The 27,963-nt window shown below is 41.2% G+C and overlaps 1 protein-coding gene across 1 annotated transcript in view; it reads left to right on the forward strand.

Moving 5' to 3' along the window:
* The window catches only part of LOC128643687 (uncharacterized), a 204,070-nt gene that overhangs the window by 103,220 nt on the left and 72,887 nt on the right, over positions 1-27,963 (forward strand). The window lies entirely within an intron of this gene.

Consider the following 27,963-nt stretch of genomic DNA (forward strand, 5'->3'; position numbering starts at 1 on the left):
GACGATACTTAGAACAAACTAGAACATGCCAGCCCATACCATTAACTAGGTTATGTCTAGAGGATATCAGGGAAAAAAATGGATAATATTAAGGTAAATAAAACTCCAGGCCCAGATAGAATACACCAAAGGGTTTTACGGGAATTTAGCACTGTTATAGACCAACCTCTACTGTTAATTTTTCAAGACTCATTATCCTCAGGCATAGTAGAATTGGCGTGAAGCTGATGTGGTGCCTTCAAAAAGGGAAGCAGCGATGATCCAGGAAGCTATAGACCAGTTAGTCTGACATCAATGGTGGGGAAGATACTAGAAGGGATTATAATGGATTTTATTGATGAGTATATTCATGTTAACAAGATTATGAGTTCTAATCAGCATGGCTTTAGGAGAAATAGATCATGTCAAACTAATCTAATTAGATTCTATGAGGCAGTAAATAAAAATATAGATAAAGGGGAATCAGTTGATGTGATATACTTTTGATACAGTGCCACATGAGAGATTAATGCACAAAATTAAGGGACTGGGAATAGCTGGAAATGTTAGCTCATGGATAAATAACTAGATAAAAGCTAGGGAGCAACGAATAGTAGTAAATGGATCATACTCAGATTGGACAAAGGTACTCAGTGGCGTCCCCCAAGGATCAGTATTGGGCCCTGTTGTGTTTAATAATTTTATGAATGATTTGGTGTAAGGATTAAATAACGACATCAATATTTTTGCAGATGATACAAAGTTAAGTAAGGTCATTAGGTCAGAGCAGGATGAAATTGCTTTACAAGGGATCTGCTAAAATTAGAAGAATGGGCAGATAAATTAATAATGAGATTTAATACAGGAAACCTATTATTTTAATGGGACTAGACTTAGCCAAACACAGGAGGAAAGGGATTTGGGAGCAGTAATAGATAAAAAGCTAAAGATGGGTGCACAATGCAGAGAAGCGGCTTCAAAGGCTAATAAGATACTAGCATGTATTATAAGAGGCAACAGAGGAAAGCATCATTCTGTCACTGTAATGCTCGTGGGATATTCCTCTATCAGACCAAACTTGGCCAGTAGTCTTCTTATACCTGCGTCAAGTGGAATGATAGGAAACAGTAAGCAGTACTCACAGTAGGCAGGGTAGTCCTTGGTGGCAACAGGAAGACAATCCAGCAGTATAGAAGTTCAGGGGTAAACCAATGAAAGGACCAGCAACAGGCAGCAACAAAAGGAAATCCAGCAGTATAACAGTTCAGGGGTAAACCAGTAGAATGAAAACAATGCCTACTTTATTAAAACAATAGATATATCAATAAAACATATAGATATGTATATAAAACCATATAAAAGCAAAATGCATACAGAATGGATAAATAAACACTTAAAATACTAGGTGCACCTAGAATAAAGATTACAATTTATGAATTACATATGATACATAGCTTATATTGCACATACATAGAAATCCAGTAGTGTCCCCTCAAATTCAAGTGAAAATAGTCCCAAATCCAATTTGTTGATCTTAGTCTGATAGACTTTGATAAATTTTGATAATCCAATACAGTCAATTAGGTGTAGTGTCCCCCATGTGCTTACCACTGATGATATGAAATGTGTGCAAATAGTGCAAGATTGTGCTGCTTTGTTCTAGGGTGTAGCCGTAGTCCATATCAGTTTCTTCAGTAGGGCTTTGGTGGCTTTAGAGCAATGGGAACTTGTGGGACATAATTCTCACTGCGCCTCCCATATATTGTTGCTGCCCTAACCATGAAAACTTGAGGAATTTATAGTCAGGAATTTCTTTTTCTCTTGTTAAGTGTATCCAGTCCACGGATCATCCATTACTTGTGGGATATTCTCCTTCCCAACAGGAAGTTGCAAGAGGATCACCCACAGCAGAGCTGCTATATAGCTCCTCCCCTCACTGCCATATCCAGTCATTCTCTTGCAACTGTCAACTAAGATGGAGGTCGTAAGAGGACTCTGGTGTTTTATGCTTAGTTTATTTCTTCAATCAAAAGTTTATTTCTCTTGTTAAGTGTAGTCAGTCCACGGGTCATCCATTACTTATGGAATATATCTCTTCCCCAACAGGAAGTTGCAAGAGGATCACCCAAGCAGAGCTGCTATATAGCTCCTCCCCTCACATGTCATATTCAGTCATTCTCTTGCAACCTAACTAAAGATAGGTCGTTGTGAGAGGTCTGTGGTGTTTTTTAACTTAGTTTATTTCTTCAATCAAAAGTTTGTTATTTTAAATGGCACCGGAGTGTGCTGTTTGTTCTCAGGCAGCATTAGAAGAAGAATCTGTCTGCGTTTTCTATGATCTTAGCAGACGTAACTAAGATCCACTGGCTGTTCTCATCTGAGGAGTGAGGTAACTTCAGAAAAGGGGAATAGCATGCAGGGCCCCCCTGCAAATGAGGTATGTGCAGTAATTATTTTTCTGAGGAATGGAATTGACTGAGAAAATACTGCTGATACCAATGTAAAGTAAGTTCAGCCTTAAATGCAGTGATAGCGACTGGTATTAGGCTGATGAGTGTGTGTACACTGAATGTATTTTTCTAAGGAATGGAATTGACTCTGTACTGTTAATACTGAAGTAATGTATGAGCCTTAACTGCAGTAAAAGCGACTGGTAGCAGGCTTATTAATAACACTTCATTACTTTTAAAATGTATGTTTAAAACGTTTACTGGCATGTTAATCGTTTTTTGTGAGGTACTTGGTGATAAAACTTATTGGGGCATGATTTTTACCACATGGCTATCTTTGTTTCTGCATAGAAACAGTTAACTGAGCTTCCCCACTGTTGTAATATGAGTGGGAGGGGCTTATTTTAGCGCTTTTTTGCGCAGTAAAAATTCAGTCACAATCTGCCTACTTCATCCTCCATGATCCAGGACGTCTCTAGAAGGCTCAGGGGTCTCCAAAATTAATTTTGAGGGAGGTAATCAGTCACAGCAGACCTGTGACAGTGTGTTTTGACTGTGATAAAAACGTTAATTATTAAATTGTTATCCGTTTTTGGGTATTAAGGGGTTAATCATCCATTTGCTAGTGGGTTCAATCCTTTGCTAACTTAATACATTTACTGTGAAAAATTGGTTGCTATAACTAATTTGGTTCATTGTTATTTCAACTGTGACAGCTTTTTGTGCTTCTTAAAGGCACAGTAGCGTTTTTTATATTGCTTGTAAATTTATTTAGAAAAGTATTCCAAGCTTGCTAGTCTCATTGCTAGTCTGTTTAAACATGTCTGACACAGATGAATCTCTTTGTTCACTATGTTTAAAGGCCAATGTGGAGCCCAATAGAAATTTGTGTACTAATTGCATTGATGCTACTTTAAATAAAAGTCAATCTTTACATGTAAAGAAATTATCACCAGACAACGAGGGGGAAGTTATGCCGACTAACTCTCCTCACGTGTCAGTACCTTCGCCTCCCGCTCAGGAGGTGCGTGATTTTGTGGCGCCAAGTACATCAGGGAGGCCCTTACAAATCACTTTGCAAGACATGGCTACTGTTATGACAGAAGTATTATCTAAATTGCCAGAATTAAGAGGCAAGCGCGATAGCTCTGGGTTAAGGACAGAGCGCGCGGATGATGTGAGAGCCATGTCAGATACTGCGTCACAGTTTGCAGAACATGAAGACGGAGAGCTTCATTCTGTGGGTGACGGATCTGATCCAGGGAGACTGGATTCATAGATTTCTAATTTTAAATTTAAGCTTGAGAACCTCCGCATATTGCTTGGGGAGGTATTAGCGGCTCTGAATGATTGTAACACGGTTGCAATTCCAGAAAAATTATGTAGGTTGGATAGATACTATGCGGTACCGGTGTGTACTGACATGTTTCCTATACCTAAAAGGCTTACAGAGATTATTAGCAAGGAGTGGGATAGACCTAGTGTGCCTTTTCCCCCTCCTCCCATATTTAGGAAAATGTTTCCTATAGACGCCACCACACAAGACTTATGGCAGACGGTCCCTAAGGTGGAGGGAGCAGTTTCTACTTTAGCTAAGCGTACCACTATCCCGGTGGAGGATAGTTGTGCCTTTTCAGATCCAATGGATAAAAAAATAGAAGGTTACCTTAAGAAAATGTTTGTTCAACAAGGTTTTATCTTACAGCCCCTTGCATGCATTGCGCCTGTCACTGCTGCGGCGGCATTCTGGTTTGAGTCTCTGGAAGAGGCCATTCGCACAGCTCCATTGGATGAAATTATGAACAAGCTTAAAGCACTTAAGCTAGCTAATGCATTTGTTTCTGATGCCGTCGTACATTTAACCAAACTTACGGCTAAGAACTCCGGATTCGCCATCCAAGCACGCAGAGCGCTATGGCTTAAATCCTGGTCAGCTGACGTGACTTCTAAATCTAAATTGCTTAATATTCCTTTCAAAGGGCAGACCTTATTCGGGCCCGGCTTGAAAGAAATTATAGCTGACATTACGGGAGGTAAGGGCCATGCTCTACCTCAGGACAGGGCCAAATCAAAGGCCAAACAGTCTAATTTTCGTGCCTTTCGTAACTTCAAGGCAGGAGCAGCATCAACTTCCTCCGCTCCAAAACAGGAAGGAGCTGTTGCTCGTTACAGACAGGGCTGGAAAGCTAACCAGTCCTGGAACAAGGGCAAGCAGGCCAAGAAACCTGCTGCTGCCCCTAAGACAGCATGAAGAGAGGGCCCCCTATCCGGAAACGGATCAAGTGGGGGGCAGACTTTCTCTCTTCGCCCAGGCTTGGGCAAGAGATGTCCAGGATCCCTGGGCGTTGGAGATCATATTTCAGGGATATCTCCTGGACTTCAAAACTTCTCCTCCACAAGGGAGATTTCATCTTTCAAGGTTATCAGCAAACCAAATAAAGAAAGAGGCATTTCTACGCTGTGTACAAGACCTCTTACTAATGGGGGTGATCCACCCAGTTCCGCGGACGGAACACGGGCAAGGATTCTATTCAAATCTATTTGTGGTTCCCAAGAAAGAGGGAACCTTCAGACCAATCTTGGACTTAAAAATCCTAAACAAATTCCTAAGAGTTCCATCATTCAAAATGGAAACTATTCGAACCATCCTTCCCATGATCCAAGAGGGTCAGTACATGACCACAGTGGACTTAAAGGATGCCTACCTTCACATACCGATTCACAAGGATCATTATCGGTACCTAAGATTTGCCTTCCTAGACAGGCATTACCAGTTTGTAGCTCTTCCCTTTGGATTAGCTACGGCTCCAAGAATCTTTACAAAGGTTCTGGGCTCACTTCTGGCGGTACTAAGACCGCGAGGCATAGCGGTGACTCCGTACCTAGACGACATTCTGATACAAGCGTCAAGTTTTCAAACTGCCAAATCTCATACAGAGATAGTTCTGGCATTTCTGAGGTCGAATGGGTGGAAGGTGAACGTGGAAAAGAGTTCTCTATTACCACTTACAAGGGTTCCCTTCCTAGGGACTCTTATAGATTCTGTAGAGATGAAAATTTACCTGACGGAGGCCAGGTTATCAAAACTTCTAAATGCTTGCCGTGTTCTTCATTCCATTCCACACCCGTCAGTAGCTCAGTGCATGGAAGTAATCGGCTTAATGGTAGCGGCAATGGACATAGTACCATTTGCGCGCCTGCATCTCAGACCGCTGCAATTGTGCATGCTAAGTCAGTGGAATGGGGATTGTAACGGTACCAACCGGATACCAAGGGTTAACACCAGGGAACAATGTCCTGCATAGGGAATCAGCAATTCACAACCCAGCCAGTTTTCAGGTTTTAAACAGAATGAATTTTATTAAGGCTCATATGCCCAGTATTTATGCAGGTCTGACCCCCCCCAGAAGGGGGGTTGAAAGAATGTTGTACATTAGATGGAGGGAACACGCCCTTTTACATGATACAATAGAATACCTTGCTCAAGCTGATAACAATTTAAACACAGACACACACTTGGCTTTCCTTATCATCTAGGGTCTCTTCTCTGAGGTTGATTAAACAATGGACTGTGTATCAATAACATTAATGACAGTGCATAATAGCTGAGGCTAAAGCTGAACACAGTTAACTCTTTCAGTGCTGACAGAAGGGTCTGTCACATCTACATAGCACAATATACAGCCTATAGACAACCTTTCTTATGTTATAGTCCAGAAGTGGCTAGGTTTGCCACAGGGATTACTCAGATTTGTCCCCCCTACTAAATCTGGATCAAGAGACCAGAGATTCTCTTCTATGGTGGCTTTCTCGGCCCCATCTGTCCAAGGGGATGACCTTTCGCAGGCCAGATTGGACGATTGTAACGACAGACACCAGCCTTCTAGGTTGGGGCGCAGTCTGGAATTCCCTGAAGGCTCAGGGATTATGGACTCAGGAGGAGAAACTCCTCCCAATAAATATTCTGGAGTTAAGAGCAATATTCAATGCTCTTCTAGCTTGGCCTCAGTTAGCAACTCTGAGGTTCATCAGATTTCAGTCGGACAACATCACGACTGTGGCTTACATCAACCATCAAGGGGGAACCAGAAGTTCCCTAGCGATGTTGGAAGTCTCAAAGATAATTCGCTGGGCAGAGTCTCACTCTTGCCACCTGTCAGCGATTTACATCCCAGGCGTGGAGAACTGGGAGGCGGATTTTCTAAGTCGCCAGACTTTTCATCCGGGGGAGTGGGAACTTCATCCGGAGGTCTTCGCTCAACTGATTCATTGTTGGGGCAAACCAGATCTGGATCTCATGGTGTCTCGCCAGAACGCCAAGCTTCCTTGTTACGGATCCAGGTCCAGGGACCCGGGAGCGGTGCTGATAGATGCTCTGACAGCCCCTTGGGTCTTCAACATGGCTTATGTGTTTCCACCATTTCCGATGCTTCCTCGATTGATTGCCAAGATCAAACAGGAGAGAGCATCAGTGATTCTGATAGCGCCTGCTTGGCCACGCAGGACCTGGTATGCAGACCTAGTGGACATGTCGTCCTGTCCACCATGGTCTCTGCCTCTGAGACAGGACCTTCTAATTCAGGGTCCTTTCAACCATCCAAATCTAATTTCTCTGAGGCTGACTGCATGGAGATTGAACGCTTGATTCTATCAAGGCGTGGCTTCTCCGAGTCAGTCATTGATACCTTAATACAGGCTCGGAAGCCTGTCACCAGGAAAATATACCATAAGATATGGCGTAAATATCTTTATTGGTGTGAATCCAAGAGTTACTCATGGAGTAAGGTTAGGATTCCTAGGATATTGTCCTTTCTCCAAGAGGGTTTGGACAAAGGCTTATCAGCTAGTTCTTTAAAAGGACAGATCTCTGCTCTGTCTATTCTTTTGCACAAGCGTCTGGCAGAAGTTCCAGACTTCCAGGCATTTTGTCAGGCTTTGGTTAGGATTAAGCCTGTGTTTAAAACTGTTGCTCCCCCGTGGAGCTTAAACTTGGTTCTTAAAGTTCTTCAGGGAGTTCCGTTTGAACCCCTTCATTCCATTGATATTAAACTTTTATCTTGGAAAGTTCTGTTTTTGATGGCTATTTCCTCGGCTCGAAGAGTCTCTGAGTTATCTGCCTTACATTGTGATTCTCCTTATCTGATTTTTCATTCAGACAAGGTAGTTCTGCGTACCAAACCTGGGTTTTTACCTAAGGTGGTTTCTAACAGGAATATCAATCAAGAGATTGTTGTTCCATAATTGTGTCCTAATCCTTCTTCAAAGAAGGAACGTCTTTTGCATAATCTGGACGTAGTCCGTGCCTTGAAGTTTTACTTACTTACAGGCTACTACAGATTTTCGTCAAACATCTGCCCTGTTTGTCGTTTACTCTGGACAGAGGAGAGGTAAAAAACTTCGGCAACCTCTCTCTCCTTTTGGCTTCGGAGCATAATACGCTTAGCCTATGAGACTGCTGGACAGCAGCCCCCTGAAAGGATTACAGCTCATTCTACTAGAGCTGTGGCTTCCACCTGGGCCTTTAAAAATGAGGCCTCTGTTGAACAGATTTGCAAGGCTGCGACTTGGTCTTCGCTTCACACCTTTTCAAAATTTTACAAATTTGACACTTTTGCTTCTTCGGAGGCTGTTTTTGGGAGAAAGGTTCTACAGGCAGTGGTTCCTTCCGTTTAAGCTCCTGCCTTGTCCCTCCCATCATCCGTGTACTTTAGCTTTGATATTGGTATCCCACAAGTAATGGATGATCCGTGGACTGGATACACTTAACAAGAGAAAACATAATTGATGCTTACCTGATAAATTTATTTCTCTTGTAGTGTATCCGGCCCGCCCTGTCCTTTTAAAGCAGGTCTAAATTTTAATTAAACTACAGTCACCACTGCACCCTATGGTTTCTCCTTTCTCGGCTTGTTTCGGTCGAATGACTGGATATGGCAGTGAGGGGAGGAGCTATATAGCAGCTCTACTGTGGGTGATCCTCTTGCAACTTCCTGTTGGGAAGGAGAATATCCCACAAGTAATGGATGATCCGTGGACTGGATACACTACAAGAGAAATAAATTTATCAGGTAAGCATAAATTATGTTTTCTTCACAGGTCCATGTGGGGGATAGGACCCCTCAAACCTGGTGAACTGCCTTTGCTGTCAGGCAGCCATATGAGGTAAGTGCTTTGTTATTTTCCTGGGACACTTAGAGGAAAATGAGCACTTTTTACTACACCTCATTACATACATAACGGGCTTATGGTTGCAGGGCAAACGTAGCACTTTGGGACAAAAAGGCTCTCAGGGTCAGCGTGTACAGGCACTGGGGCTGGGAGTTAAGCACTTGCATGGTGGTTTCACTGTTATGGAGTTATTTTAACTTCACATAACGCTAGGAGACTGTTATTCTGCTTGACCACACCCATAATGGGCGGATCTTCAGTATTGCACGCTTTTTACATCTGCGCCTCTATCCGGAGACAGTCAAGACCAGATACACACTGGATAGTCCCTCTGCCTAGAAACGTATGTTTTCTGACATAGAGCAAGCGTTTCTAGGTTAGGAGGGTTGTTGATCTATTTCCCATATCGAGTCCGGATTGCTGGCCAGAAGGAGAGAGAGGCTCCGGTTCTTACAGTCAGGTAGGCACCTCAGCTGCTGAGGTGTAGCGGTGTCTTTTTTTTATTGGTGTATGGATGTTTGAACACTTTTTAATCACATGCAGCAAAAAAGTTTCACTTTAAAATTTAAAGAAACAGTAACGGTTTTTACATTCTAACTTTTTTTGTCAATGTTAAAGTTTTTCTTGCATATTTATACTTTTGTGATTCAGTATGGACATAGGAACCTTGCAAAGTGTTACTTGCTCCATGTGTTTGAATGCAAATGTGGAACCACCAATCCCTTTCTGTCCCTCATGTATTGAGAGGGCTTTAAGTTATAGGGAAAATATTTTTCCTGAGCCAAACTTTTCAAGAGCGGATGCTTCCCAAGAGTCTAATGATGAGATTTAGGGTATGCCACAGCTTTCTCCCCAAGCGTCCCAAATTTTATCGCCCGCTCAAGCAGTGCCCTGTACTTCTGCTCTAGCGCCCGCTGGAGTTACCTTAAAAGACATAGCTGCTCTCATGTCTTCCACAATTTCTGATGCACTGTCTGCTTTCCCTATGCTGCAGGGCAAACGGAAGAGGAAAGCCAGACATGCAGTTAGTGATCTTCAGGGAGGAATGAGGAGTTCCTTAGCGATGACAGAGGTAACCAAAATAATCCAGTGGGCGGATCCATATCCCAGGGGTGAACAACTGGGAGGCGGATTTTCTGAGCAGGCAGACCTTTCATCTGGGGGAGTGGGAACTCTATCCAGAAGTGTTCTCCATTCTGATTCTCAAGTGGGTTCAGCTGGAATTGGATCTCTCGTCAGAATGCCAAGCTACCGAGATACTGGTCGATGTCCAGGGACCCCCAGGCAGAACTGATAGATGCTCTGGCGGTCCCTTGGACCTTCAGTCTAGCATATCTATTTCTTCCGATTGCTCTTCTTCCTCGGGTAATTGCTCGAATCAAACAGGAGAGGGCTTTGGTGATCCTCATAGCACCGGCCTGGCCTCGCAAGATTTGGTATGCTGATCTGGTGGAGATGGCATCTCTGCCTACTTGGAGACTCTTGTTGAGGAAGGACCTTCTGATTCAGGGGCCCTTCCTTCACACAAATCTAGTTTCTCTGAAGCTGACTGCTTGGAGATTGAATGCTTAATTTTATCCAAGCAGGGATTTTCTGATTCGATCATAGAGACCATGATTCAGGCTCGTAAGCCTGTAACTAGAAGGATTTATCATAAGATTTGGCATAAATATCTCTATTGGTGCGAATCCAAGGGATACTCATGGAGTAGAGTTAGGATTCCTAGAATTTTGTCTTTTCTCCAAGAGGGTTTGGAGAAGGGTTTATCGACGAGCTCCCTAAAGGGTCAAATCTCGGCCATATCTATTTTATTACACAAACGTCTGGCGGATGTCCCAGATGTGCAATCTTTTTGTCAGGCCTTGGTCAGGATCCGGCCTGTGTTCAAACCAGTTACTCCTCCATGGAGTCTTAATTTAGTTCTCAAAGTTCTTCAAGGGGCTCCGTTTGAGCCTATGCATTCCTTAGATATTAAGTTGTTATCTTGGAAATTTTTATTTCTTGTTGCTATTTCTTCTGCTCGGAGAGTGTCAGAGCTCTCGGCATTGCAGTATGAGTCTCCTTATCTTATTTTCCATTCAGATAAGATAGTTTTACGTACTAAACTAGGATTTCTTCCTAAGGTTGTTTCTGATCGGAACATTAATCAGGAGATTGTGGTTCCTTCCTTGTGTCCTAATCCTTTTTCTCAGAAGGAAAGACTTCAGCACAATTTGGACATGGTCCGTGCTTTAAAGTTTTACTTACAGGCAACTAAGGACTTTCGTCAGTCTTCTTCTTTGTTTGTGATTTTCTCAGGAAAACGTAAGGGACAGAAAGCTACTGCTACTTCTCTTTTTTTTTGGCTGAAGAGTATCATAAGTTATGCATATGAGACTGCTGGACAGCAGCCTCCCTAGAGAGTTACGGATCATTCCACAAATCTGACACTTTTGCCTCGGCTGAGGGCGCTTTTGGGAGAAAGGTTCTTCAAGCAGTGGTGCCTTCCGTTTAGGTTCCCTGTCTTGTCCCTCCCGTATCATCTGTGTACTCTAGCTTGGGTATTGAATCCCATTAGTAATTAAGATGATCCGTGGACTCATCGTGTCTTAAAAAAGAAAAGAAAATTTATGCTTACCTGATAAATTTATTTCTTTTTTGACACGATGAGTACACGGCCCGCCCTGTTCTTTTAGACAGGTTGTGGGTTATTGTAAACTTCAGGCTCCTTGGCTTTTCCTTTCTCTTCCTAACTTCAGTCGAATGACTGGAGTGGGAGGGAAGGGAGGAGCTATTTAACAGCTCTGCTGTGGTGCTCTTTTCCTCCTCCTGCTGACCAGGAGGTGAATATCCCATTAGTAATTAAGATGATCCGTGGACTCATCGTGTCAAAAAAGAAATAAATTTATCAGGTAAGCATAAATTTTCTTTTTTCTGCCCCAAGATAAGAAATCTAATGGTAAATTTAAAGCTCCTAATCGTTTTCGTTCCTTTTATCAGATTAAAGAACAAAAAGCCACTCCTTCCCCTAAGGCCTCTGGTTCCAATTGGAGAATATCCACAAATTGGAATAAATCCAAGCCTTATAAGAAACCAAATACAGCCCCTAAGACTGCATGAAGGTGCGGCCCTCAAACCAGTTCAACTGGTGGGGGGCAGATTGAAATTGTTTCCAGACATTTGGGCAGATTCTGTCCAAAATCAGTGGATTCAGGATATTGTTTCTCAGGGGTATCGAATAGGTTTCAGAATATGACCTCCCATGGGAAAATTATTTCTTTCTTTCTTTCTTATGTTCCAACAAACCCTGTGAAGGCTCAAGCTTCCCTGTGGAGGCTCAAACTTTTCTGAAGTGTGTTTCAGATCTAGAGCTTTCAGTGGTGATTGTTCCAGTTCCTCAACAGGAACAGGGTTTGGTTTTTATTCAAATCTGTTCATTGTCCCAAAGAAGGAAGAATCATTCAGACCAATTCTGGATCTGAAAACTCTAAATTGTTTTGTAAGAGTTCCAACTTTCAAGATGGTGACTATAAGGACTATTCTGCCTTTTGTTCAGCAATGTCATTTCATGTCCACAATAGACTTACAGGACGCTTATCTTCATACTCCGTTCATCCAGACCACTATCGGTTTCTGAGATTCTCCTTTCTAGACAAGCATTACCAATTTGTCGCTCTTCCATTTGACCTAGCGACAGCTCCGAGAATCTTTTCAAAGGTTCTCAGTGCCCTTCTATCTGTAATCAGAGAGCAGGATTTTGCAATGTTTACTTATTTGGACGATATCTTGGTACTAGCTCAATCTATTCTTTTAGCAGAATCTCACATGAAACAACTTGTGTGGTATCTTCAAAAACATGGTTGGAGGATCAATTTACAAAAGAGTTTCTTGATTCCTCAGACAAAGGTCACCTTTTTAGGTTTCCAGATAGATTCAGTGTCCATGACTCTTTCTTTGACAGACAAGAGACGAATTAAGTTAGTTTTAAATTGTCTAAACCTTCAGTCTCTATTATTCCCTTCAGTGGCTATGTGTATGGAAATTTTAGGTCTCATGACTGCAGCATCGGACGTGATCCCCTTTGCTCGTTTTCATATGAGACCTCTACAGCTTTGCATGTTGCACCAATGGTGCAGGGATTATACTCAAATATCACAGTTGATACTTAAATCCCAACATTCAACACACTCTGTCTTGGTGGTTAAACCATCACCGTATTGTTCAAGGGGCCTCTCTTGTTCGTCCTTCCTAGACTGTGATCACAACAGATGCAAGTCTTTCGGGTTGGGGAGCTGTCTGGGGGTCTCTGACAGCACAAGTGAGGCGAGGTTACCAATCAATTTTTTAGAACTCTGTGCTATTTTCAGAGCTCTTCAGGCCTGGCCTCTATTAAAGAGAGAACTTTACATTCGATTTCAAACAGACAAAGTCACTACAGTGGCATATGTCAATCATCGAGAACTTGCAGTCCTTTAGCAATGAAAGAAGTATCCCTGATACTTTCTTGGGCGGAATCCAACTCTTGTCAAATTTCTGCGATTCATATCCCAGGATTAGACAATTGGGAAGCGGACTATGTCAGTCGTCAGAGAGTCGGGAGAGTGGTCTCTCCATCCAAATGTGTTTTTTTCCAGAAATATATCTGATGGCCTCGTGTCTGAACAAGAAGCTTCCAAGATGCCTTTCTAGGTCGAAGGTTCCTCAGGCGGAGATGGTGGATGCTCTAGCAGTTCCTTGGTTTTACCAACCTGCTTACATTTTTCTGCCTCTGGTTCTTCTTCCAAGGGTGATCTCCAAGATCATAACGGAACAATCTTATGTGTTTCTTATAGCACCAGCTTGGCCTCTCAGGTTTTGGTATGCAGATCTTGTCGAGATGTCGAGATGTCCAGTTGCCAGCCTTGGCCACTTTCTTTAAGGCCAGCCCTTCTATCTCAGGGACCATTTTTCCATCAGTATCTCAAATCTCTAAATTTCATGGCATGAAAATTGAGTGCTTAGTCATAGAGGTTTCTCTGACTCAGTGATTAGCACTATTATACAAGCTTGTAAGTCTGTTTCAAGGAAATTTTATTATCAGGTTTGGAAAACCTATATTTCATGGTGTTCAACTCATGATTATTCTTGGCATTCTTTTAGAATTCCTAGTATTTTACAGTTTCTTCAGGATGGTTTGGATAAGGGGTTGTCTGCAAATAATTTCAAAGGACAAATTTCTGCTCTTTCTGTTTTATTTCATAGAAAGATTGCTAAACTTCCTGTAATAGTGCTATTAATGCTTCCTCCAAGTTATCCCTGTTCATGGCAAATTATGGGTTTCAACCATCCTTGTTGCCCGATTCATTCATGTCTCACGGTATTCCGGCTTTGGAGGAGCATCTCCGGCAACTCCGTTCCACGTGGGTGCAGATTCAGGATTGCCTTCATCATTCTATGCAGCGCCAAAAGTTCCAGGCTGATCGTAGGCGTCTGCCCGCGCCTTCTTACCAGGTTGGTGAGAGAGTTTGGCTGTCCTCCCACAACTTGAACCTTTGTGTGCCTTCCAATAAACTGGCTCCCCGTTATGTTGGTCCTTTTCGAATACTCCGACGGGTCAATCCTGTGGCCTACGCTCTTGACCTTCCTCCTGCAATGCGCATCTCCAATGTTTTTCATGTCTCTCTCTTGAAACCATTGGTTTGTAATCGGTTTACCACTGTGTTGCCTCGTCCCCGTCCTATCTTTGTTGACAACCATGAGGAGTATGAGGTCAGCAGCATTATTGATTCTCATATGTCCAGGGGCAGCGTACAGTATTTGGTTCACTGGAGGGGCTACGGTCCGGAGGAGCGTTCATGGGTTCCCTCCTCTGATGTTCATGCTCCCGCCCTCCTCTGTGCCTTCCATGCCCGTTTCCCCAATAAGCCTTTTGTCCTCCCGTGGGGGAGGGGTCGTTGAGGGGAGGGTACTGTCAGGGTTTTCTCCAACATAGGTGTGTCCGGTCCACGGCGTCATCCTTACTTGTGGGATATTCTCTTCCCCAACAGGAAATGGCAAAGAGCCCAGCAAAGCTGGTCACATGATCCCTCCTAGGCTCCGCCTACCCCAGTCATTCTCTTTGCCGTTGTACAGGCAACATCTCCACGGAGATGGCTTAGAGTTTTTTAGTGTTTAACTGTAGTTTTTATTATTCAATCAAGAGTTTGTTATTTTAAAATAGTGCTGGTATGTACTATTTACTCTGAAACAGAAAAGAGATGAAGATTTCTGTTTGTATGAGGAAAATGATTTTAGCAACCGTTACTAAAATCCATGGCTGTTCCACACAGGACTGTTGAGAGGAATTAACTTCAGTTGGGGGAACAGTGAGCAGTCTTTTGCTGCTTGAGGTATGACACATTCTAACAAGACGATGTAATGCTGGAAGCTGTCATTTTCCCTATGGGATCCGGTAAGCCATTTTTATTCAGACAGTAAATAAGGGCTTCACAAGGGCTTATTAAGACTGTAGACATTTTCTGGGCTAAATCGATCATATTTACACATATTTAGCCTTGAGGAATCATTTAATCTGGGTATTTTTTGTAAAATAATATCGGCAGGCACTGTTTTAGACACCTTATTCTATAGGGGCTTTCCCTAATCATAGTCAGAGCCTCATTTTCGCGCCGGTATGGCGCACTTGTTTTTGAGAACAGCATGACATGCAGCTGCATGTGTGTGGAGCTCTGATACATAGAAAAGTCTTTCTGAAGGCATCATTTGGTATCGTATTCCCCTTTGGGCTTGGTTGGGTCTCAGCAAAGCAGATTCCAGGGACTGTAAAGGGGTTAAATATAAAAACGGCTCCGGTTCCGTTATTTTAAGGGTTAAAGCTTCCAAATTTGGTGTGCAATACTTTTAAGGCTTTAAGACACTGTGGTGAAATTTTGGTGAATTTTGAACAATTCCTTCATACTTTTTCGCAATTGCAGTAATAAAGTGTGTTCAGTTTAAAATTTAAAGTGACAGTAACGGTTTTATTTTAAAACGTTTTTTGTGCTTTGTTATCAAGTTTATGCCTGTTTAACATGTCTGAACTACCAGATAGATTGTGTTCTGACTGTGGGGAAGCCAAGGTTCCTTCTCATTTAAATAGATGTGATTTATGTCATAAAGAATTTAGTAAAATGATGCCCAAGATGATTCCTCAAGTGAGGGGAGTAAGCATGGTACTGCATCATCCCCTCCTTCGTCTACACCAGTCTTGCCCATACAGGAGGCCCCTAGTACATCTAGCGCGCCAATACTCCTTACTATGCAACAATTAACGGCTGTAATGGATAATTCTATCAAAAACATTTTAGCCAATATGCCCACTTATCAGCGAAAGCGCGACTGCTCTGTTTTAGAAAATACTGAAGAGCATGAGGACGCTGATGATATTGTTTCTGAAGGGCCCCTACACCAGTCTGAGGGGGCCAGGGAGGTTTTGTCTGAGGGAGAAATTTCAGATTCAGGAAAAATTTCTCAACAAGCTGAACCTGATGTGATTACTTTTAAATTTAAGTTGGAACATCTCCGCGCTCTGCTTAAGGAGGTGTTATCCAATTTGGATGATTGTGATTATCTGGTTATTCCAGAAACACTATGTAAAATGGACAAGTTCCTAGAGGCCCCGGGGCCCCCCGAAGCTTTTCCTATACCCAAGCGGGTGGCGTACATTGTTAATAAAGAATGGGACAGGCCCGGTATACCTTTCGTACCTCCCCCCATATTTAAAAAATTGTTTCCTATAGTCGACCCCAGTAAGGACTTATGGCAGACAGTCCCCAAGGTCGAGGGGGCGGTTTCTACTCTAAACAAGCGCACCACTATACCCATAGAAGATAGTTGTGCTTTCCAAGATCCTATGGATAAAAAATTAGAAGGTTTGCTAAAAAAGATGTTTGTTCAGCAAGGTTACCTTCTACAACCAATTGCATGCATTGTCCCTGTCACTACAGCCGCGTGTTTCTGGTTCGATGAGCTAGAAAAGGCGATTATTAGTAATTCTTCTTCTTATGAGGAGATTATGGACAGAATTCGTGCTCTTAAATTGGCTAATTCTTTCACCCTAGACGCCACCTTGCAATTGGCTAGGTTAGCGGCGAAAAATTCTGGGTTTGCTATTGTGGCGCGCAGAGCGCTTTGGTTAAAATCTTGGTCAGCGGATGCGTCTTCCAAGAACAAATTGCTTGACATTCCTTTCAAGGGGAAAACACTGTTTGGCCCCAGAAACGGACCAGCCCCAAGTGCTACGTCCTCTAAGCAGGAGGGTAATACTTCTCAAGCCAATCCAGCCTGGAGACCAATGCAAGGCTGGAACAAAGGAAAGCAGGCCAAGAAACCTGCCACTGCTCCCAAGACAGCATGAGATGCGGGCCCCCGATCCAGGACCGGATTTGGTGGGGGGCAGACTCTCTCTCTTCACTCAGGCTTGGGCAAGAGATGTTCTGGATCCTTGGGCGCTAGAAATAGTCTCCCAAGGTTATCTTCTGGAAGTGATTCATCCTGTTCCATTAAAAGAACGAGGGATGGGGTTCTACTCCAATCTGTTCGTAGTTCCCAAAAAAGAGGGAACGTTCAGACCAATCTTAGATCTCAAGATCCTAAACAAGTTTCTCAAGGTTCCATCGTCCAAAATGGAAACCATTCGAACAATCCTTCCATCCAGGAAGGTCAATTCTTGACCACGGTGGATTTAAAGGATGCGTATCTACATATTCCTGTCCACAAGGAACATCATCGGTTCCTAAGGTTCGCATTCCTGGACAAGCATTACCAGTTCGTGGCGCTTCCTTTCGGATTAGCCACTGCTCCAAGGATTTTCACAAAGGTACTAGGGTCCCTTCTAGCGGTGCTAAGACCAAGGGGCATTGCTGTAGTACCTTACTTGGACGACATTCTGATTCAAGCGTCGTCCCTTCCTCAAGCAAAGGCTCACACGGACATTGTCCTGGCCTTTCTCAGATCTCACGGATGGAAAGTGAACGTGGAAAAGAGTTCTCTATCTCCGTCAACAAGGGTTCCCTTCTTGGGAACAATAATAGACTCCTTAGAAATGAGGATTTTTCTGACAGAGGCCAGAAAAACAAAACTTCTAGACTCTTGTCGGATACTTCATTCCGTTCCTCTTCCTTCCATAGCGCAGTGCATGGAAGTGATCGGTTTGATGGTAGCGGCAATGGACATAGTTCCTTTTGCGCGCATTCATCTAAGACCATTACAACTGTATGCTCAGTCAGTGGAATGGGGACTATACAGACTTGTCTCCGAAGATACAAGTAAATCAGAGGACCAGAGACTCACTCCGTTGGTGGCTGTCCATGGACAACCTGTCACAAGGGGTGACCTCCCGCAGACCAGAGTGGGTCATTGTCACGACCGACGCCAGTCTGATGGGCTGGGGCGCGGTCTGGGGATCCCTGAAAGCCCAGGGTCTTTGGTCTCGGGAAGAATCTCTTCTACCGATAAATATTCTGGAACTGAGAGCGATATTCAATGCTCTCAAGGCTTGGCCTCAGCTAGCGAGGGCCAAGTTCATACGGTTTCAATCAGACAACATGACGACTGTTGCGTACATCAACCATCAGGGGGGAACAAGGAGTTCCCTGGCGATGGAAGAAGTGACCAAAATCATTCAATGGGCGGAGACTCGCTCCTGCCACCTGTCTGCGATCCACATCCCAGGAGTGGAAAATTGGGAAGCGGATTTTCTGAGTCGTCAGACATTGCATCCGGGGGAGTGGGAACTCCATCCGGAAATCTTTGCCCAAATCACTCAACTGTGGGGCATTCCAGACATGGATCTGATGGCCTCTCGTCAGAACTTCAAGGTTCCTTGCTATGGGTCCAGATCCAGGGATCCCAAGGCGACTCTAGTAGATACACTAGTAGCACCTTGGACCTTCAAACTAGCTTATGTATTCCCGCCGTTTCCTCTCATCCCCAGGCTGGTAGCCAGGATCAATCAGGAGAGGGCGTCGGTGATCTTGATAGCTCCTGCGTGGCCACGCAGGACTTGGTATGCAGATCTGGTGAATATGTCATCGGCTCCACCATGGAAGCTACCTTTGAGACGAGACCTTCTTGTTCAAGGTCCGTTCGAACATCCGAATCTGGTCCCACTCCAGCTGACTGCTTGGAGATTGAACGCTTGATCTTATCAAAGCGAGGGTTCTCAGATTCTGTTATTGATACTCTTGTTCAGGCCAGAAAGCCTGTAACTAGAAAAATTTACCACAAAATTTGGAAAAAATATATCTGTTGGTGTGAATCTACAGGATTCCCTTGGGACAAGGTTAAGATTCCTAAGATTCTATCCTTCCTTCGAGAAGGATTGGAAAAAAGGATTATCTGCAAGTTCCTTGATGAGACAGATTTCTGCCTTGTCTGTGTTACTTCACAAAAAGCTGGCAGCTGTGCCAGATGTTCAAGCCTTTGTTCAGGCTCTGGTTAGAATCAAGCCTGTTTACAAACCTTTGACTCCTCCTTGGAGTCTCAACTTAGTTCTTTCAGTTCTTCAGGGGGTTCCGTTTGAACCCTTACATTCCGTTGATATTAAGTTATTATCTTGGAAAGTTTTGTTTTTGGTTGCAATTTCTTCTGCTAGAAGAGTTTCAGAATTATCTGCTCTGCAGTGTTCTCCTCCTTATCTGGTGTTCCATGCAGATAAGGTGGTTTTACGTACTAAACCTGGTTTTCTTCCAAAAGTTGTTTCTAACAAAAACATTAACCAGGAGATAGTCGTGCCTTCTCTGTGTCCGAAACCAGTTTCGAAGAAGGAACGTTTGTTGCACAATTTGGATGTTGTTCGCGCTCTAAAATTCTATTTAGATGCTACAAAGGATTTTAGACAAACATCTTCCTTGTTTGTTGTTTATTCTGGTAAAAGGAGAGGTCAAAAAGCAACTTCTACCTCTCTCTCTTTTTGGATTAAAAGCATCATCAGATTGGCTTACGAGACTGCCGGACGGCAGCCTCCTGAAAGGATCACAGCTCCTTCCACTAGGGCTGTGGCTTCCACATGGGCCTTCAAGAACGAGGCTTCTGTTGATCAGATATGTAGGGCAGCGACTTGGTCTTCACTGCACACTTTTACCAAATTTTACAAGTTTGATACTTTTGCTTCTTCTGAGGCTATTTTTGGGAGAAAGGTTTTGCAAGCCGTGGTGCCTTCCATTTAGGTGACCTGATTTGCTCCCTCCCTTCATCCGTGTCCTAAAGCTTTGGTATTGGTTCCCACAAGTAAGGATGACGCCGTGGACCGGACACACCTATGTTGGAGAAAACAGAATTTATGTTTACCTGATAAATTACTTTCTCCAACGGTGTGTCCGGTCCACGGCCCGCCCTGGTTTTTTAATCAGGTCTGATAATTTATTTTCTTTAACTACAGTCACCACGGTATCATATGGTTTCTCCTATGCAAATATTCCTCCTTAACGTCGGTCGAATGACTGGGGTAGGCGGAGCCTAGGAGGGATCATGTGACCAGCTTTGCTGGGCTCTTTGCCATTTCCTGTTGGGGAAGAGAATATCCCACAAGTAAGGATGACGCCGTGGACCGGACACACCGTTGGAGAAAGTAATTTATCAGGTAAACATAAATTCTGTTTTTTCCCTGCTTTGTTTGCCATGTGCTGCTGGCAGCCATTTTACTCATCTCTCTTGCTGACTATGGTGCATACTGTGTGATGCTGCTCATTTCCTGCACTTCCTTTTATGGCCAAACTGGTGTACATCATCAGTGTGAAACAGGATGCAGTCTCAGAATTGTGATGTCATCACTTATTATTTAAAGGGCCTCTGTTCAGTATGCTTTGCCCTTGCATTGACTCAGACCTGTTTGTGCGAGTTCCTGTGTATTACTTGGCTGTCTGACTTCCCTCCTGGTTCCTGATCCCTATCTTGTTCCTGACTCTGCTGTTCTCCTTGTTCCTGATTCCGGCTCGTCTGAATACTCGCTTTGGCTCCTGACTCAGCTCGTCTGACTACCAGCTCTGGTTTTGATTCCTGGCTTATTTGTTTTGTGGACTTTTTATTATTTTTTGCTACTAATAAAGGTGTGATTATTTTTGCACTTCTCATCTCAGTCTGATTCCTGGCACCCTGACATTTGTTCAGGCTTTGATTCGTATCAAACCTGTTATTAAATCTATTTCTCCTACTTGGAGTCTCAATTTGGTTTTGAAGACTTTACAGGCTCCTCCTTTTGAGCCTATGCATTCTCTGGACATTTAAATTGCTTTCTTGGAAAGTATTATTTTTTTGCCTAACTCTTCTGCTAGAAGAGTTTCTGAATTGTCTGCTCTTTCTTGTGAGTCTCATCTGATTTTCCATCAATATAAAGCTGTTTTGCGGACTTCGTTTACATTGTTGCCTAAAGTTTTGAATTATAACTACATCAATAGGGAAATTGTTGTTCCTTCTTTGTGTCCTAATCCTAAGAATACTCTTGAAAGGTCTTTACATTCTTTGGATGTAGTAAGAGCTTTGAAATGTTATGTTGAGGCTACTGGTTCCAGGAAAGGTCAGAAAGCTTCTGCCATTTCTCTGGCTTCTTGGTTGAGACTTTTGATTCACAAAGCTTATTTTCAGGCGGGGCAGTCTCCGTCTCAGAGAATTACTGCTCATTCTACTAGATCAGTCGCCACTTCTTGGGCTCTTAAGAATGAAGCTTCAGTTGATCAAATTTGCAAAGCAGCAACTTGGTCTTCTTTTTCTAAATTTTACCATTTTGATGTATTTGCTTCTTCGGAAACATTATTTGGTAGAAAAGTTCTTCAGGCAGTTGTCTCAGTTTGATTCTGATGCCTTTGTATTTAGTTTTTTTGAAATTTTTAAGAAATCTTTATTATTTTTTTGATTTAATTTCTCAGTGGAAATAGCTGTTTTCATTTTATCCCTCCCTCTCTAGTGACTCGTGGACTTCCACATCTTGGGTATTATATCCTATACATCACTAGCTCATGGACTCTTGTCACTTACATGAACGAAAACATAAGTTATGTAAGAACTTACCTGATAAATTAATTTCTTTCATAGTGGCAAGAGTCCATGAGACTCACCCTATTTTTGTGGTTATGATTTTTTTGTATAAAGCACATTATTTTTTCCAGTTCCTCTTTTTGTATGCTTTTTTACTCCTTTTTACACCTCATTACACGTTAAACTAAGATGTGAGTCAGACGGGAGGTGTAGTTATAGGCATTTTGAGGTTTGGGAAACTTCGCCCCCTCCAGGTAGGAATGTATATCCCATACGTCACTAGCTCATGGACTCTTGCCACTATGAAATAAATGAATTTACCAGTTAAGTTCTTACATAAATTATGTTTTTTGATATAAAGGTAATATTGCACATTGATATAGAGCTATCCTTGTGTTGTTAGTTATTCTGTGTGACTATCGCCTTATTTGATCAATTGTTCTAATAAGGTTTTTTGTTTTGCCATTCATTCTGTTATCTATCCTTTTAAGAAGTATTTTTAAACTTTTTCAATGACCGGTAATTTATACTATTTCTTTCATGTAATTAGCAAGAGTCCATGAGCTAGTGACGTATGGGATATACATTCCTACCAGGAGGGGCAAAGTTTCCCAAACCTTAAAATGCCTATAAATACACCCCTCACCACACCCACAATTCAGTTTTACAAACTTTGTCTCCCATGGAGGTGGTGAAGTAAGTTTGTGCTAGATTCTACGTTGATATGCGATTCGCAGCAGGCTGAAGCCCGGTTTTCCTCTCAGAGTGCAGTGAATGTCAGAGGGATGTGAGGAGAGTATTGCCTATTTGAATTCAATGGTCTCCTTCTACGGGATCTATTTCATAGGTTCTCTGTTATCGGTCGTAGAGATTCATCTCTTACCTCCCTTTTCAGATCGACAATATACTCTTATATACCATTACCTCTACTGATTCTCGTTTCAGTACTGGTTTGGCTATCTACTATATGTAGATGAGTGTCTTAGGGTAAGTAAGTCTTATTTCTATTTATGACGCTCAAAGCTATGGTTGGGCGCTTTATATGTAAAGTTCTATATGTGTTTAAACTTATATTTAGCAAAAAAAGGGGGTTAAATAAACTAGCGCTTAAGAGTTAATATCCCTTGCCCTATTCTCCTACTATCTACTTCCCAGATAGAAAGGTGTATAAAGTGAAAAAGTTATGGAGATTAGGCGCTTAATCTGCAAAAGGGATAAAGGTGTGTATGGAGGTCGTTAGCTAAATATGTAGAAAAAACTGGACCTTGGACAGAATAAGTGAAAAATTCTTCTACAATTTATTTTCAAAATAAAAACATGATAATACCAAGATAAAATAAATCACAATCCCTAAGTGTTGCAACACTATATCGATCAATTCATAAAATTTCTAAAATTCAGATATACATTTGTTTCATACACAAATAAAAGGATTTATCTGCTCTTTTGTATCCTTTGTTCAAAGATTTTAGATAGAATATATTCTTTTATTTCAACACAATTAATAATATTTGTCTCTATTTGATATTTTATATCTATATTTCATCAGCTTTAAAATTACAAATATGTAGCAAAAACTAACAATTAGTTAAAACAATTTAAATGCAAGATTATAAATGGTGTCCCCACAATGGCTGTTTACTTATATTGGTTATAATTTTGTGTATCTAAAAAGTTCATCAAAGCATTTGTAAGTAATTGGAGATAAATTACTGAGGGCTGTGTTCTTTATCCTTATATTTATGTTGTGATATATTAAGGTTTCACAGTTACCTCTTTGTATCCTCAGTGAGCTTAATTTGTAGAAAAGGAATGTTCCAAACAGTGTTTAGGGGTGATTTTCTTACCCTCTCTTGTGAGCTGTTACTACTCACGGCTTCCCAGCGGTTCCTATGTGTCCTCAGTTTGACTCTCAGACAAGGGGTTCCGGTAGGTAATTTTCTTTGTGTTACCTTGTCACTGGTCTTTGTAGAAGTGCTCTGATTACAGCACCAAACTGTAGACAATCCTTTTGTTTCTGTAACTTGCGCAAGTTAGCTTTTGTGTTTGTAGTTCCTCAATCTCCTGCACTTAAGTACTTCTGTACGCAGGAAAAAAACAGGCTTTTTCTTTCTTGGTGTTCACACAGATATCAACATGTTTCGCCAGCAACCCTGGCTTTATCAAGATCTTGATAAAGCCAGGGTTGCTGGCGAAACATGTTGATATCTGTGTGAACACCAAGAAAGAAAAAGCCTGTTTTTTTCCTGCGTACAGAAGTACTTAAGTGCAGGAGATTGAGGAACTACAAACACAAAAGCTAACTTGCGCAAGTTACAGAAACAAAAGGATTGTCTACAGTTTGGTGCTGTAATCAGAGCACTTCTACAAAGACCAGTGACAAGGTAACACAAAGAAAATTACCTACCGGAACCCCTTGTCTGAGAGTCAAACTGAGGACACATAGGAACCGCTGGGAAGCCGTGAGTAGTAACAGCTCACAAGAGAGGGTAAGAAAATCACCCCTAAACACTGTTTGGAACATTCCTTTTCTACAAATTAAGCTCACTGAGGATACAAAGAGGTAACTGTGAAACCTTAATATATCACAACATAAATATAAGGATAAAGAACACAGCCCTCAGTAATTTATCTCCAATTACTTACAAATGCTTTGATGAACTTTTTAGATACACAAAATTATAACCAATATAAGTAAACAGCCATTGTGGGGACACCATTTATAATCTTGCATTTAAATTGTTTTAACTAATTGTTAGTTTTTGCTACATATTTGTAATTTTAAAGCTGATGAAATATAGATATAAAATATCAAATAGAGACAAATATTATTAATTGTGTTGAAATAAAAGAATATATTCTATCTAAAATCTTTGAACAAAGGATACAAAAGAGCAGATAAATCCTTTTATTTGTGTATGAAACAAATGTATATCTGAATTTTAGAAATTTTATGAATTGATCGATATAGTGTTGCAACACTTAGGGATTGTGATTTATTTTATCTTGGTATTATCATGTTTTTATTTTGAAAATAAATTGTAGAAGAATTTTTCACTTATTCTGTCCAAGGTCCAGTTTTTTCTACATATTTAGCTAACGACCTCCATACACACCTTTATCCCTTTTGCAGATTAAGCGCCTAATCTCCATAACTTTTTCACTTTAAACTTATATTTGCCATGATTCAGGATAATCAGTATTCCTTCTTTCAGACAGTCAGTTTCATTATTTTGGGATAATGCATATGAATAAATATTTTTTCTTACCTTAAAAATTTTTCAATTGACTTTTTCCCTGCGGGCTGTTAGGCTCGCGGGGGCAGAAAATGCTTCAATTTATTGCGTCATTTTTGGCGCAAACTTTTTTGGCGCAAAATGTTGTCATTTCCGGTGCTTTAGTTGACGCCGGAAGTTTGTTCGTGGTTGCGTCATTTTTTGACGCATGTGTGTTACAGACGTTTTTTGCGCCAAAAAATGTGGGCGTCATACTTAGCGCCACTTTTTTTCACATTTAAGTCTCACTTTTTTGCTGCTTCTGGTTGCTAGAGGCTTGTTTGTTTTGCATTTTTTTCCCATTCCTGAAACTGTCATTTAAGGAATTTGATAATTTTGCTTTATATGAAGTTTCAAATGACCAACAACATACTGAATTATCCTTCTCTGATGGTGTTTTTTCTCATTCAGAATTTTCTTCATCAGATATTGACACTAACAAAACTACTTTTTTATTTTTTAAAAGCGTACATTTGTTCTTTGTTGAAAAGGTGTTGATTATTTTGGATATTAAATTAACTAGTTCTTTTGATTTAAAGACCAGCTAACATTTAAATTCTGCTCATTAAAGGGACACTCAATCAAAATTAAACTTTCATGATTCAAATAGAGCATGACATTTTAAACAACTTTCCAATTTACTTCCATTAACAAAATGTACATAGTCTTTTTATATTTAAACTTTTTAAATCATTAACTCATACTGAGCATGTGCAAGAATAAGTGTGTATGCATTTGTGAATGGCTGATGGCTGTCACATGGTACGTGTATGCATTTGTGATTGGCTAATTGCTGTCACATGGTACAGGGGGAGTGGAAAAAGACATAACTTAAAATTGTCAGAAAAAAAATCTACTACTCATTTGAAGTTCAGACTAAGTGCTATTGCATTGTCTTGTTATCTGGCAATTGTTGATTATGCAAATCTACTGCGTTGACTGGTCCTTTAACCTTTTGTGGTTTCTTCAGAAGTGTTTTTCCAGTTCCTGATTCTAGGGAATGGAATAGGCTGAGAATTTCTTTTATTCCTTCTTTAAGATTTTTAAATTGTATTCTTTGCCGGCAGTTAGTTTTCAGTTTTGAGGAAAGATTCCCCAAGTTAATGGGGCTATCTCTACTCCTGCTTAACATACTATTATTACTATATGAAATAGTATTTATTTTTTTCCTTCAGATGGTTGTATCTTATTTAAGGAAAGTTATTTATTTTCAGGTACTTTTCGTAGACCTGTAATTTATTTGGCTGATGTTGCAATTGCATTTTTTGGCATTGATGTTGCAATCCTTCTGGTTGGATACTTTAAGATCAAGTATCGGATTATGATTTGTTTAGCATTGTTAAGTCAACATGCTAATAATTTCATTTGTGTCGTAATTTTTTGATATTTTCGCAAATGAGGTTTAATCTGTCTTATCTATTTTTGCTAGAAGAACTTTGTGATTTCAATCTTGGAATGCTAATTTGATTTCTAAATTCCATATTTCTTCTGTTAAGTGTGATCAGTCCACGGGTCATCATTACTTCTGGGATATCACTCCTCCCCAACAGGAAGTGCAAGAGGATTCACCCAGCAGAGTTGCATATAGCCCCTCCCCTCTACGTCACCCCCAGTCATTCTCTTGCACCCAACGACTAGATAGGATGTGTGAGAGGACTATGGTGATTTTATTTAGTTTTATTTCTTCAATCAAAAGTTTGTTATTTTTTAATAGCACCGGAGCGTGTTATTCCTTCTCTGGTAGAGTTTGAAGAAGAATCTACCAGAGTTTTTTACTATGATTTTAGCCGGAGTTGTTAAGATCATATTGCTGTTCTCGACCATCTGAGGAGAGGTAAAACTTCAGATCAGGGGACAGCGGGCAGTTTATTCTGCAAAAAGGTATGTAGCAGTCTTTTATTTCTAACAATGGAATTGCTGAGAAAATACTGCCATACCGACATTATATCATGTATGTATAATTTACATTTCTGTTTTTCTGGAGAATGGTACTTCTCTGGAATTACACTGTGTATGTAAGATTTTAGCCTAATAGGAATACAATAGGTTTTTTTAATAACTCTTAATTATGTTAAACGTTTTTGCTGGAATGTAAAATCGTTTTTATTTTCTGAGGTACTGGGTGAATAAAATGTTTGGGCACTATTTTTCCACTTGGCAGTTGCTGGATCTAATTATGACAGTTGCTTAATCTCTCTCACTGTTGTGTGTGAAGGGGTGGGACCTTTTTGGCGCTTTTTGCTACGCATCAAAAATTTCAGTCTAAGCTCATTGTTTTTTCCTGCATGTTCCGGTTATCTCTACAGAACCCAGGGAGCTTCAAAGCTAATTTGAGGGAAGTAATCTAACAGAGCTGTAAGATTGTAGTTGACTGTGGTAAAAAACGTTTATCTTTAACTTTTTTATGCCTCAGGGTTAGTTAATTCTTGCTTCTGGATACAATCCTTTGCTAAGTTACATTTGTTTTTACAAAGCTGATTGATTTCATCTGTTATATATACTCAGTGTTTTTCAAGCACAGTCGTTTTTTTCATTGTAATTTTATTGTATAGTATTCCAAATTGCAAGTTTATTTGCTAGTTTGTTAAACATGTCTGATTCAGAAGATGAGACCTGTACTATTTGTACTAAAGCCAAGGTGGAGCCCAATAGAAGTTTATGTACTAACTGTATTGATGCTACATTAAGTAAAAGTCAATCTGTACAAATTGAACAAATTTCACCAAACAACGAGGGGTTATGCCGACTAACTCGCCTCACGTGACAGTACCTGCATCTCCCACCCGGGACGTGCGCGATATGGCGACGCCAAGTACATCTGGGCGGCCATTACAAATAACATTACAAGATATGGCTACTGTTATGACTGAGGTTTTGGCTAAATTACCAGAACTAAGGGGCAAGCGAGACCACTCTGGGGTGAGAACAGAGTGCGCTGATAATGTTAGAGCCATGTCAGATACTGCGTCACAACTTGCAGAACATGAGGACGGAGAGCTTCATTCTGCAGCTGACGGTTCTGATCCAAACAGATTGGATTCAGATATTTCAAATTTTAAATTTAAGCTGGAAAACCTCCGTGTTTTACTAGGGGAGGTGTTAGCGGCCTTGAATGATTGTAA

Source organism: Bombina bombina, unplaced genomic scaffold (assembly GCF_027579735.1).
Source record: "Bombina bombina isolate aBomBom1 unplaced genomic scaffold, aBomBom1.pri scaffold_696, whole genome shotgun sequence".
In the NCBI taxonomy this organism is placed as follows: domain Eukaryota; kingdom Metazoa; phylum Chordata; class Amphibia; order Anura; family Bombinatoridae; genus Bombina; species Bombina bombina.